The 11,257-nt window shown below is 31.0% G+C and overlaps 1 pseudogene across 1 annotated transcript; it reads right to left on the reverse strand.

Annotated features, from left to right (window-relative positions):
- Window positions 1-587: 587 nt before the first annotated feature.
- On the reverse strand, window positions 588-10,220 carry LOC143589578 (uncharacterized; annotated as a pseudogene). Its single transcript, XR_013145307.1, has 13 exons — window positions 10,209-10,220; window positions 10,046-10,135; window positions 9,883-9,967; window positions 9,631-9,715; window positions 9,445-9,514; window positions 3,442-3,508; window positions 3,157-3,205; window positions 2,609-2,868; window positions 1,983-2,188; window positions 1,488-1,562; window positions 1,019-1,090; window positions 816-894; window positions 588-737 (listed from the first exon to the last, which is right to left on the reverse strand). The product of XR_013145307.1 is annotated as an uncharacterized LOC143589578 (transcript).
- Window positions 10,221-11,257: the final 1,037 nt, after the last annotated feature.

Raw genomic sequence — 11,257 nt, forward strand, 5'->3', positions numbered from 1 at the left:
CCCTCACCTATCAGACTAGTCTTTTGAGTTGAGTTCTTATGTTTGGCTTGTAACATTTGCTGATTCAAAATCAGTTGAAGCTCTTGAACAGTCTATTATTTTGCCTTGGAACAATAATCTTTTGAAAGAATAATTCTAGGCTTTGTTATGTTAATGGCATCAAAATGTGTTGGATATTGGAAGTATTCATGTCATGCTTTTGGCTTCTGTTGACAGAAGCCAACTGAAGCCAATAATCATATGCAGTTAAAGAAAAGACAAGATTGTCCTGCCATCACATGCAATTTCATAGAGGCTACTTTTAAGTTTTTAACTTTGTTAAGCAGATTTATAATAAAACTTCGAAAACGACGAAATAGGTATGATTCTTGAAATTAAATACAAAATGGACTGTGTATTTGTATACAATATGTGTTAATAAAACAACACATATGTACTAATATATTTATATTGTGAACAGAACATAGCGAAAGGGTTTTAGAAAACTAGCTATTGTCTATGCATCATGTACAAGTAACCGCTCATCGATGTTAACACGACAAATAGGGCATCTTCAACACTTTTCAGAACATTTACTGCACAAGTACATGCCAAGAAATCATGATATAGAAGTTTGAAAAAGATTTAAAAAAAAGCTTAAAATTATTTAGGAGTACCTGCAAAGGGCCCAATGTCGACACGGAAGCAGTACTATGCTTAATTTCTCTTTCAAAGCAAACCCGACACAGAACTTTTTCCTGACATAGTTTCTTTAAATCAGGCTCAAAATGCAATAATATCAATATTTCAAAGATAATTATATCAATATGTTTTACATTTTGAAGTCTTTCATACTCTTGTTGGCTGATGATAGTGACTTCCGTTTGCTCATAAAGTGCAGCCTGAAGTCTACAAAACCTGAAAGAATGAATAAAGAATTACTAATCACCATGTAAATGCATAGTTGTAGTAGAATAATAATAATAATAATAATAATAAAAAACTGTGCAGATAAATAAAAAAATAAAAATTGTTTTTTACCTCTTCAGTGAGATCCTTTTTAGGCATTTTCTTGACTACTTCAGGTGGATATCCACAGAAAGTGTTATAACTATGCAGAGTAAAAAAAATGTATCAAAAGATATTAAAAGTGACAACTGCAATTGGTTTTACGTCAATTTTTGTTTCTATAAGTCTCAAGTCAAAAAAATTAGTTAAAAGGAGGAACGGATCAAAAAGTCCAAATAATCAAATGCACCCATTAATATTCCCCTCAAAACGGGTCAAAAGTGTCAAAAATCTGATTAAAATTACTGAAACAATATTGTATCGGTAATTATAAGTAATGCACAGTTCTTTCGGAAAAAAAAATTATAACGAACACAAGTGTAGGCAGGTGAACCCGACCCGTTATGACATGTTCTATATTATGACTCATCTCAGCCCAAGCCCGTTTTGACATGTTACCCAATCAATTTTGTTTTTTTTAAATAAAAGCTTGTACTTACCCTGACGCGACATCATGGTAAAGTCGTGCTTGTTCTTCTCGGCTTTCTTCATCAATGGACCACCAACCAAGCAACCTATGCATAAAATCTTAATAAAAACAAACATTATAAGTAACTTTGTGATACGTATTCACAGAGCAGTCAACTCAATTAGACAATTACCAAAAATAGGGTCAACTCAATTAGTGAGTTACTAGAAATAAAGGAGTTAATCAAGGGACGGTTTCACGTTTCTTATTTATATATTAACGTAAAGATTAAGGTGGGGGATATCCATGTTTATTGTTAATCAAAATTAGGGTTTCTTAACCTTTATTTGGAGAATTATCAATCTCGAATCGGCTAACCTTTGTTCTTGGAGATTAACCCATCTCGAATTGGGTCTTACTATGTTACTTTTTCAATAAAATAAATCTTTAACCTTTTCGGTCTCTATCACTTTGACTTAGGTTTGGTCAACACTCCCATCAATTCTTTTAATGACATGCCGTTTACCTGGATCCACCATACAAAAACCCAAAGCAGTCATGAGTTGCAGCAGAAACATCTAAAGATCGTCTCGTGTGGGGCCCACTATGTAGTAAAGTGATATATTCTTCCACCAATTTAAATGCAGAAAATACAACTCCGGTTGCTTGCAGTAAAAGTAAAGGAGAGAAGACAACCGGTAGAGGGATGAAACCAGCATCACCAGGTTTTGTCTGAAATACAAAATGACCGGAAAAAAATATAATTTTTTTTTTCAAGATTTAAAGAAGCCCGATTCTTGAAAATAGTTACTTGCATAATAAGGTGTACAACTTCGGCTAACTTGTATTACAAGTAACCAACTTTCCCTCACACATTAAAAAATATAATTTATAGTAAGGGTATCCTTGGTCATTTCACACCACTTAACAGAAAAAGGTTAATAGTTCATCCATGTCAAGGGCCATGTTGTGTTAAAAATCTCGAGGCTTTTTAAGAAAATTTTGAAAGTGCGACAGTCGAAATTCTTGAAACGTAACGGTTATTTTTTCTTTTTTTTTTCCCGGGGAAAAAAGATGATATTTACTTGAAATAGAAATAGAACAAAAGCTGGTAGTAGAAAATAATAGAAAATTAAACAATTATTAACATACCTCCAAGTGCATACAAAGAAGTATCTGAAAAACAATAATGGGAACTTTTGTTATGTGATTACCGATAAATGGCAATCCGCATATTCTATCTTCGGAGATATTAATCAGAAGAAACTAATGGGCCATTATTCCAATCAAGATATCTAATATTTGATAATGACGATGAGGATGATGAGGTGGCATAATTTGATTGGTGATTTCTATGAATATCTGGATTAGACCACATTGTGCAAACAAGACACGCAAAACACTCTGCAATTCTGTAAACAACAAACTGTAACACGTGAAAACAAATAAAAAGTGGCAAATTAAATAAAATGGTAATGCACTTTGGTCACATTTCTGTTTTAGGTAACACAATCTATTTCTCAAACTCGATAAAAATTGAAAATAACTCAAAACATTTGCACAATTCAGATAATAAAGATTACCCTAATAAGAAATAACCTTTTTAAAGTTTAAGCCTTTGTGGTGGATGTGAATTAAACTAATTAAACAGAATCTAGACCAAAGTTTGCTAATTTTTTTATTAAATTTAAAAATAATACCCAAAATTTATGAACAAGTCCCACCAGCCTAAAGCGCTGATATCACCTGCTAAATAAAAGTAATTAAATCAGACATGGATTAAAGAAATGTTGGAATCGCATAAACACTTGTACATATTGCTTTAACTGTTTACATAAGGAGGTTAAGTAACCACATAATCCCATTATATGTGGTCAGCATTACGTACAAGTGCAGAAGTGCTTATGTCGTGCTCTATTTAATATTAGTTTTGTGGCAATGAAGAAGATCATAGAAATAGAAGAGTGATTTGAGAATATTACCACATAGCTTCAGAAGAGTGAACAAGGTAGCAGCAATGAAGAAGATCATGGAAATAGAAATCCAAAAATGCTAGAAACAAAACATCAAAATGACAGTATTATTAGTATTCTATAAGAAGATCATGAAGAGGTAGGTCCCAGCAGGGCTCAGTTGGTCCCGCATGACTCACCTTGAACAGGGATGTCTGCGCAAAGACCATCTACTCCCGCAGGACCCACCATGCTCAGAGAAGCCTACGCGCAGTATGCAAGCTGCATACGCAGGGAAAAGCCTCCCAATGGTAAAGTAACCCGCCTGTTCCCGCAGTTGCGGATACAAGCCATCAGGGAAGGCTACCTGCACAGCATAGCTACACGCATAAGGCTTAACACTTACAAAATATTCAGTGTCACCTGAAAGAATGAGCAAAGGCGGGAGGGGGAAAACTCCCGCCAAAATGGGCCAGTCCGTATGGAGGATCTTTTGCGTGATACCTGACGAGGTAAAGACAAAAGATCTGACCAAGAATGCGACAGCTCACTGACAGCAGCGTGGCAGACAGCACGCCACAGTACTGTGACCAATAGCCGCCGCCTGCCCACCAACTCCTGCCAGACCACGTGCCTAGCCTGCAGTTGGTAGAAGACGAAGAGTGCACGGCACGCCTGCTCTGTGTCAGCCGCTACCTATCCACCACTCACAAGGTAGGGCACGTGCATAGGTTACAGTTGGTAGCGTGTTGGGCCGGCTAAACCCCTTGGAAACCCACCTTCGGCTATAAAAGACAGCAAATGGTATTATCATTTCATCATCTACTATCTCGTATAACTTACTTGATAATTGCTCTAATAGTATTCATATACTTTTATATTTAAAGAGCAATATAGACTGATTCTCACGCCGGAGGGTGGTCACAAGGAGGAACCCCCCCCCCCTTCTCAGTGACGAGCTCACGGTGTCTGTTTTGCAGGTTCCCTGAAGTACAACTTACTCTGCTGGACCTAACCTTCGAGGGAAACATTACTTAGCCCCCAGATTACCCATAATCTGCCCGGGGTCACTTAGTGTTTCTTCAGACAGTATTATTAGTATTCTATAAGTATACAGCAAGTTCCATTTTTCGTCCATAAACTAAGAAAATTATATAACTCATTCTTTATGTTCATATGTTGTAACAGTTTACTTCCTTTCCTCAACAGACGTTAAGTTTGTCCTTGAAATTCAAAACATGTGCAATGGACATGGTATTTTTGTCCTTTTTTTACTCAAAAGATTCACTTTTTGTAATTTACTTAAACAACAAATTACTCTATTTTTATTATTTTTTTTCATCTGTACATTAAGGCTGTAATTGAGCCGAGTCGAGTCGAGCCAGGGTGTGCTCGAGCTCGAACTTAATAGAGCTGGCTCATTTTCTTTATTGAGCTGAAAATCAAGCTCGAGCTCGGCTCATTTAAAGCTAGATCCGGGCTCCTTTAGTTTTTTTAAATTTTATTATTTTTTATTTAATATTTATTTTTTTTTATTTTACAAATTTTGATATATAAAGACAAAAATTATAATTTTAACAAGCATATTATATAAATTATAAACTAGAGAATTTATAACTTTATATGTTGTACTTTCGTTAATTTACATAAGGTTTTAGAGACGAGTGGCATAATATATGTATAATTTTTATTTATTTATTTCTTGGTATGCTATTATTATATATAGATATTAAAATTTACGGTTTAAATAAACGAGCTGAGCTAACGAGTCGAGCAAGACCAAGCCACGAGCTGAGCTGATCCTGGCTCGAGCTCAGCTCGTTTAGAAATCAAGCCGAGTCGAGCCGAGCTCATTTACAATCGAGTTTTTTTCAAACCGGGCTATTTTCGAGCAAGCATCAAGCGAGCCACGGACTTTTCGAACAACCCTACTGTACAAAAGGGTACTTGATAGAGTCTAAAATCTGGACTCAAGCAAGCGATTCAATTACTGGAAATTCAAGATGGGAGGTCTCCGATTACCCAATTTGAGATGGGAAGTCTTCGATACAAGGTTAAAGAAAACCTAATTTAGATAATAATAAACATTGACTACCTCCTCACTAGAACAAAAGATATAAATAAACACTAGTAGAATAATACTTGCCCAAAACTTCAGCTACCCTTTATTAATAGAATAATAACCGGTCCTAAATTTCAGCTACTCATTAGCCCACTATCCCCCTCGTTTGATAACTGATTTAACAAAGATACGGGACCACATCAGTAATTTTGTCTTTTTACCGTTAGAGTGATTTATGTAATTTACTTCAACAAAATATCTCTATTTCTATTATTTTTTCATCCATGCATGAGGGTATTTTTTGTCTATTTACCCTAAGGTCATTAATTCATTTAGGTTATTTAATTAACCAATAAACTACTACTCTTCACTCCTTTTATATTTTCAACTTAGTTAACCAATAAATTACACTTTATTTTAGGGATTTTTACATATACCCCCCCTACTAAGACAATCATTTACATATTTCCCCAAGTCACAAAAGCTAGTTACATATTTCTCCTTTGCTAATCAAGTTACTATTTTACCCCTAATAAATTTACAAATTACAATACCATAATAAAGACTCAAGAAAAATAAAAATTGAAATTAGTAAAAACCCCAGTTCTCAAACATGTAATCAAAATTCTAAAATAACCAAGAAACCACGACGTCTTCTTTCTTGAACAAGCACCCCCCATTTTTAAGTTTTTCTCTCTCGCCGATCGTCTATACAAACATAATATTTATTCCCATGGATCTCTAATATTTGCCATACTTTTGACTTAACTTGAAGGAATTTCAAAATTTACTTCTAGGTTCTTCGGAATTTGAATGCCTCCTTCGATTGCTCTTAAGGTTTAATTCGAATTTTCTCTAAATAATTCGAATTAGTTTATGTGGGTTTTTTTATCTTCTTAGTTGGGTTTCTAGCTGTAAAATTAATTTGGGTATAGGCGGTGATGGTTTTATAATGATAACTTTTGTGGGTTTTTATGAAAAATGCAAAATAGTTATGGATTATATAAGAAAATTTAGAATGATTGGTAGATGGTTTCGAGAATTTGAAGTGGAGATTTTTTTATAGAACATGATAAGGATTTCCAGTAAAGTAATAAGTTTATAACTCTTCAAACATGCAGAGAAAATAAATCCAATGCAATGGGTATGGAATTAATAATTAATAATATGATATTTAATTGCCCAATTTGATTCATGTGTTAATTGCCCCAATTTGGTTTGTAGAGAACGCAAAGAAGAACCGAAAATTTCACACTCAAATAATTAAGAACAAATTACTCTTTACAGGGGCAAATTAGTCATCTAATAAATATATTTTAGTAAATGGATAAATCTATACTATATATCCACCTATTCTAATAATGTAAAATAAATGGGGACACTTGTCATGTTTTGGTTAATTCTTACAATTTTTTTTCCTCCAAAACTAATATACCCTAATATATATATATATATATAAATAAATAATTATTCATTTTCCTTTTACACTATATTTATATAATATCTATATATTTTTATAAATATAAATATTAACATATTATTTTACTATATATTTCAAAATACTTGGTGAATTATAAAAATCAACAACAAATCATGTTTCTCAAATGAAAATTTTTTCGGGTTTTTTTGTAGAAGTTAAATTTGATTTTATGGGTCAAAAGTTGGTAAATAGATTGTTTGGTACAAGTTAACTATATTTATGCCAAAATTTGTTACGGGTCAAAAATGAAAATTTTTAGTATTTTTAAAAGTTTGAGAATATAAAATAAATTTATCGTTAAATTTGTTAATGAGTTCAAAGTGTTGACTTTAAAATGTCAAAAATTTGAAAGTTAGAATTTTAAACATGATTCAACAGGTTTCAAGTTTATTTTAACGACATTTTTTGAAATAATCAAAAGGTTCAGGATTTGACAAATTGACTATTTTCGCCTTAACTATTAAAATTTAAGAAAAGATTACGAATTTCGACATGCCACCTCCATGCCTATCATTGTTTCTAACTTTTATCAAATTTGAAATATTTATGTCAACATTAATTTTTCCTTTTGGTGATCAAAACGTTGTATGGGAAACATGTCATGCAAAACTATGCTCAAATGAAACAAAATATTCAAAAAATTGAATTGGTTAATATGTTATTTTTTATGTTGTCAAAAAGCCCTCTGAAACTTATCAAAATCTTTTTTATGGTGTAGCTCAGAAAAACATAGTTCTTGAAGAACATCCATTGCTAAAATTTAATATCCTACTTTCTTTTGATGAGTGGTAAATTGATAAATATATCAAAAAGGTAACGCCTCTTTTGTATTTAGGCTGAGTGGTTAGAACTACAATCGTATGAGAAGTCTTATTTTCGAAATTGGTTCATAACCAAAATTCTTTCAATTATACATATATGACACCGAGAATGAATTTTTTAATAGAAAGAAGCATTCTCGGGTACGATTTTGCACAGACATTTTTTTTATTAAGTTCATTTAAAAAAAATAATTTTGTGATATAAATAAAATCAATTTATGTACACATTTTGTAGATATAAGCATAGATGTAATACATTTTTTTCATATACGCTATTTAATTATTTGTTTTACTTATAATTTTATAATTTGAATTATCCCGTATGTGACACGGGCTCTAAAACTAGTACTATATAATAAATAAAGGTTTCTTAATGTCACATGGCATCACACAAGATGGCTTCTTGAAAAATTTTCCCACCTCTCTCTTATTAAATACATTTCTCTTTCTTATTAATAGTTTATATTTATCTTTTTTTTCTTTTTAATCTATTATTTATTCTTTTTAATAATATTTTTTGATTTAAAAACTTTAATACCAACATAAATACATTATGTAGTTTTATATAAATATATTGTATTTTTATGTGTTTTATTATCTAAAGTTGAAAGCAAAAACAAAACAAAACTACTAATTTTGATATGAAGGTTAAAATTATAAATAAAATTACAAATATTATATGAAAAAAATAGAGATTTATGAATTTTTAACAATTTTTTATTTGCATATTGTGTAATGTGTAATTTATTCAACCATATATTATATCTTTATATCTTTTGAACATATTTTTTATATCACGTTATTATTTAAATAAATTTACTTATTATACAAGTGTTCTACACGGGTCTTAATATCATATGTTATTACATATGAGTGGTCCTTACAAAATTTTCCACCTCTTTCATATTAAATTTATATTTCTTTTTCTTATTAATAGTTTCATATTTTATTCTTTTTTCTATTTGATATGCTATTTTCTCTTTTGATAATTATTTTATGGTTTAAAAAATTTAATACCAACATAAATATATTATTTAGTTTTGTATAAATATATTATATTAGTTATTAACATTAAGCTTTTATAAGTAATGAATTTTCATGTTGATTTAGATAAAATAATTAATTTTAAATTTCAAAGAAAGAAATTTTAACTTTATGCTTGTTTTGAATGAAGATTAATAAAAGCTAAGACCAATCGCTTTAGATGGTTTGTTTGTTTTTTAGACAACCTGTTTTAACACATGGTCAGTTATGTGTTCCGTTATCTAGAGTTGAAACCAAAAACAAAGTGAAACTACTAATTTTAATATGAAGGATAAAGTTATAAATTAAATTACAAATATGTATTCAAAGAAATATTTAGAGATTTATGAATTTTCAACTTTTTAATCATTTAAGTCTATTAAAAATTTTAATCATTTATTTTCTAACTTATAATCACTATTATGCATTTCATTACATGAACGCATCATATTTTTAAAACAACTTTTACATCAATTTTTCTTATATGTTAGAAGTAAAGTTTATAGTAATAATATGAATTTTCGCATAACATTCAAAACTAACGAGCAATACACAAAAACAGTTTGTAATTTACTCATTATTTTTATTATTTCTTCATTAGCGCATTAAATGCAATTTTTGAAGGTAGCAGATTAAGCCATGTGACTTACAGGAAGTGTCTCCCATATCGAATCATAGGTCAAATGTTCTTCATTTACAGGTAATAAATCCTTGCACATTCTGCACATATTACAAATCATGTTTTCAGATTGTTATTTATGTCACCATTAATTTATAATTTAGATAATCACCCACAAATAAAACTAAAACTATCTAATAATCCAAAAATAAAGCACCTCACATTGTCGACAAGAATTAGTATTTCAAATGCTAACAAAGGAAGAAACACAATCTTTAAGCTTACAGCAGGAGCTCTCATAACTGCAAGATTAAAACTAATAAGCTCTTGGAATGTTAATCGTCACAATATAAACCAGGGGTGTGCATAATTAACTGACCCGTAACCGAATTAACCAATAAAACCGAACCTAACCAAAAACCATAAAAATTCTCTAGAAATACTTAAGCAAATGTATTGAATATTATACCATGAACACTCTCTAGAAATACGCAAAGAAGCAGTTCGAATGCAACAAGCAAAGCCATGCCTACAACTGCATGACATGGTGCCCACTGCAAAAACAGACCGAGATAATATTATATGCTAATATATTTATAAAATATAACATAAAGTAGAAGAAAATATCATACGTTGCGGTTTTGGGGAGTTGATGGTGCGGGTAAAGAGAATCTTCCTCGGGCAATAACTAAATGAAATACGAAAAGCGGAAAGAAAACAATCTTGCATAATAAAGAAACAGAAGCTATAATTTAATTGTTTAAAAAATCCTCATTCTGCTTCATTGTAGATTACATCAGCTTTCATTATGTGTTTCAATCTTATGAAAGTTTATATAAATGCTTAAAACTTTTAAAATAAATGAGGCAAATGAAGCATATAAAATCTTGGCTACTAATAAATGATATTTTTTCCTATCGCCTTTAAGTTAAGGTAAAGATAATCAAGTTTCATAATTGTTAAACTTAAGTCAAATTGCAAAAAAAGAAAGATAATCATTAAATAGTAACAAAGAATACCAGTGTAAACGAGCTGAGACGCTCGTGAGCTACTCGAGATTTGCTCATAAAAAATATAACCAAGCCGAGCTTAAACGAGCTCGAGCTTTTTCTTGAGGCTCGTTTAATAAACGAGCTCGAGCCTGAGCTTGAGCTTTTATTGAAGCTAATTTAATAAACAAGCTCGAGCCGTAGACAGCTTGCGAGCCTAAATGAGCTTTTTATCTAATATATTTATATAATAACTATGATTATATATAAAACTATGATAAAATAAATAATTAAGTAATTGATATTATACTACATATGAAAATTAGAATTATAAATATATATGCAGTGGCGGTTCTTGGCTTGGCTAGGTCGGCCTCAGCCCACCCAGCTTTTTCGCTTAGCAGTGCAATTTCCCTAAAAAAAGAAAATTTATATGTATTGAGACCGGCCCATTGAGATTATTTGTTCAATATCCTCAGGTCCACCCAGATTATTTGTTCAAAATGCGCCACTCACTGTATATATGTAAATAGTTATAAAAATATATAAATAAAATAATTAAGAACTTATAAATATTAAACAAGTCGAAGCCGGCCTCGAGTCCTAAGTTACAGCGAGCTGAGCTCAAGCGGGTTGGATCATTTACCTACTAATCAAGAATCAGATATCTTTCATTTAATTTTAAAACTAAGTGAGTTAATAATAACCAAGTTTTGTAAGTGTTAAATTAAAGCCAAATTAGGAAAAAGTAATCAGTAAATTGTTATGAGACAGACACCTGGATAGTGTTGTCAAAGCTACCCTTTTATTAGTATTATTATTATTATTATGATCTGAAATGAAGAAGTAACTAAC

Source organism: Bidens hawaiensis, unplaced genomic scaffold, assembly GCF_021521415.1.
Source record: "Bidens hawaiensis isolate Kalapana, Puna unplaced genomic scaffold, B.hawaiensis_p1.1 tig00037631_1, whole genome shotgun sequence".
Classification (NCBI taxonomy): Eukaryota; Viridiplantae; Streptophyta; class Magnoliopsida; order Asterales; family Asteraceae; genus Bidens; species Bidens hawaiensis.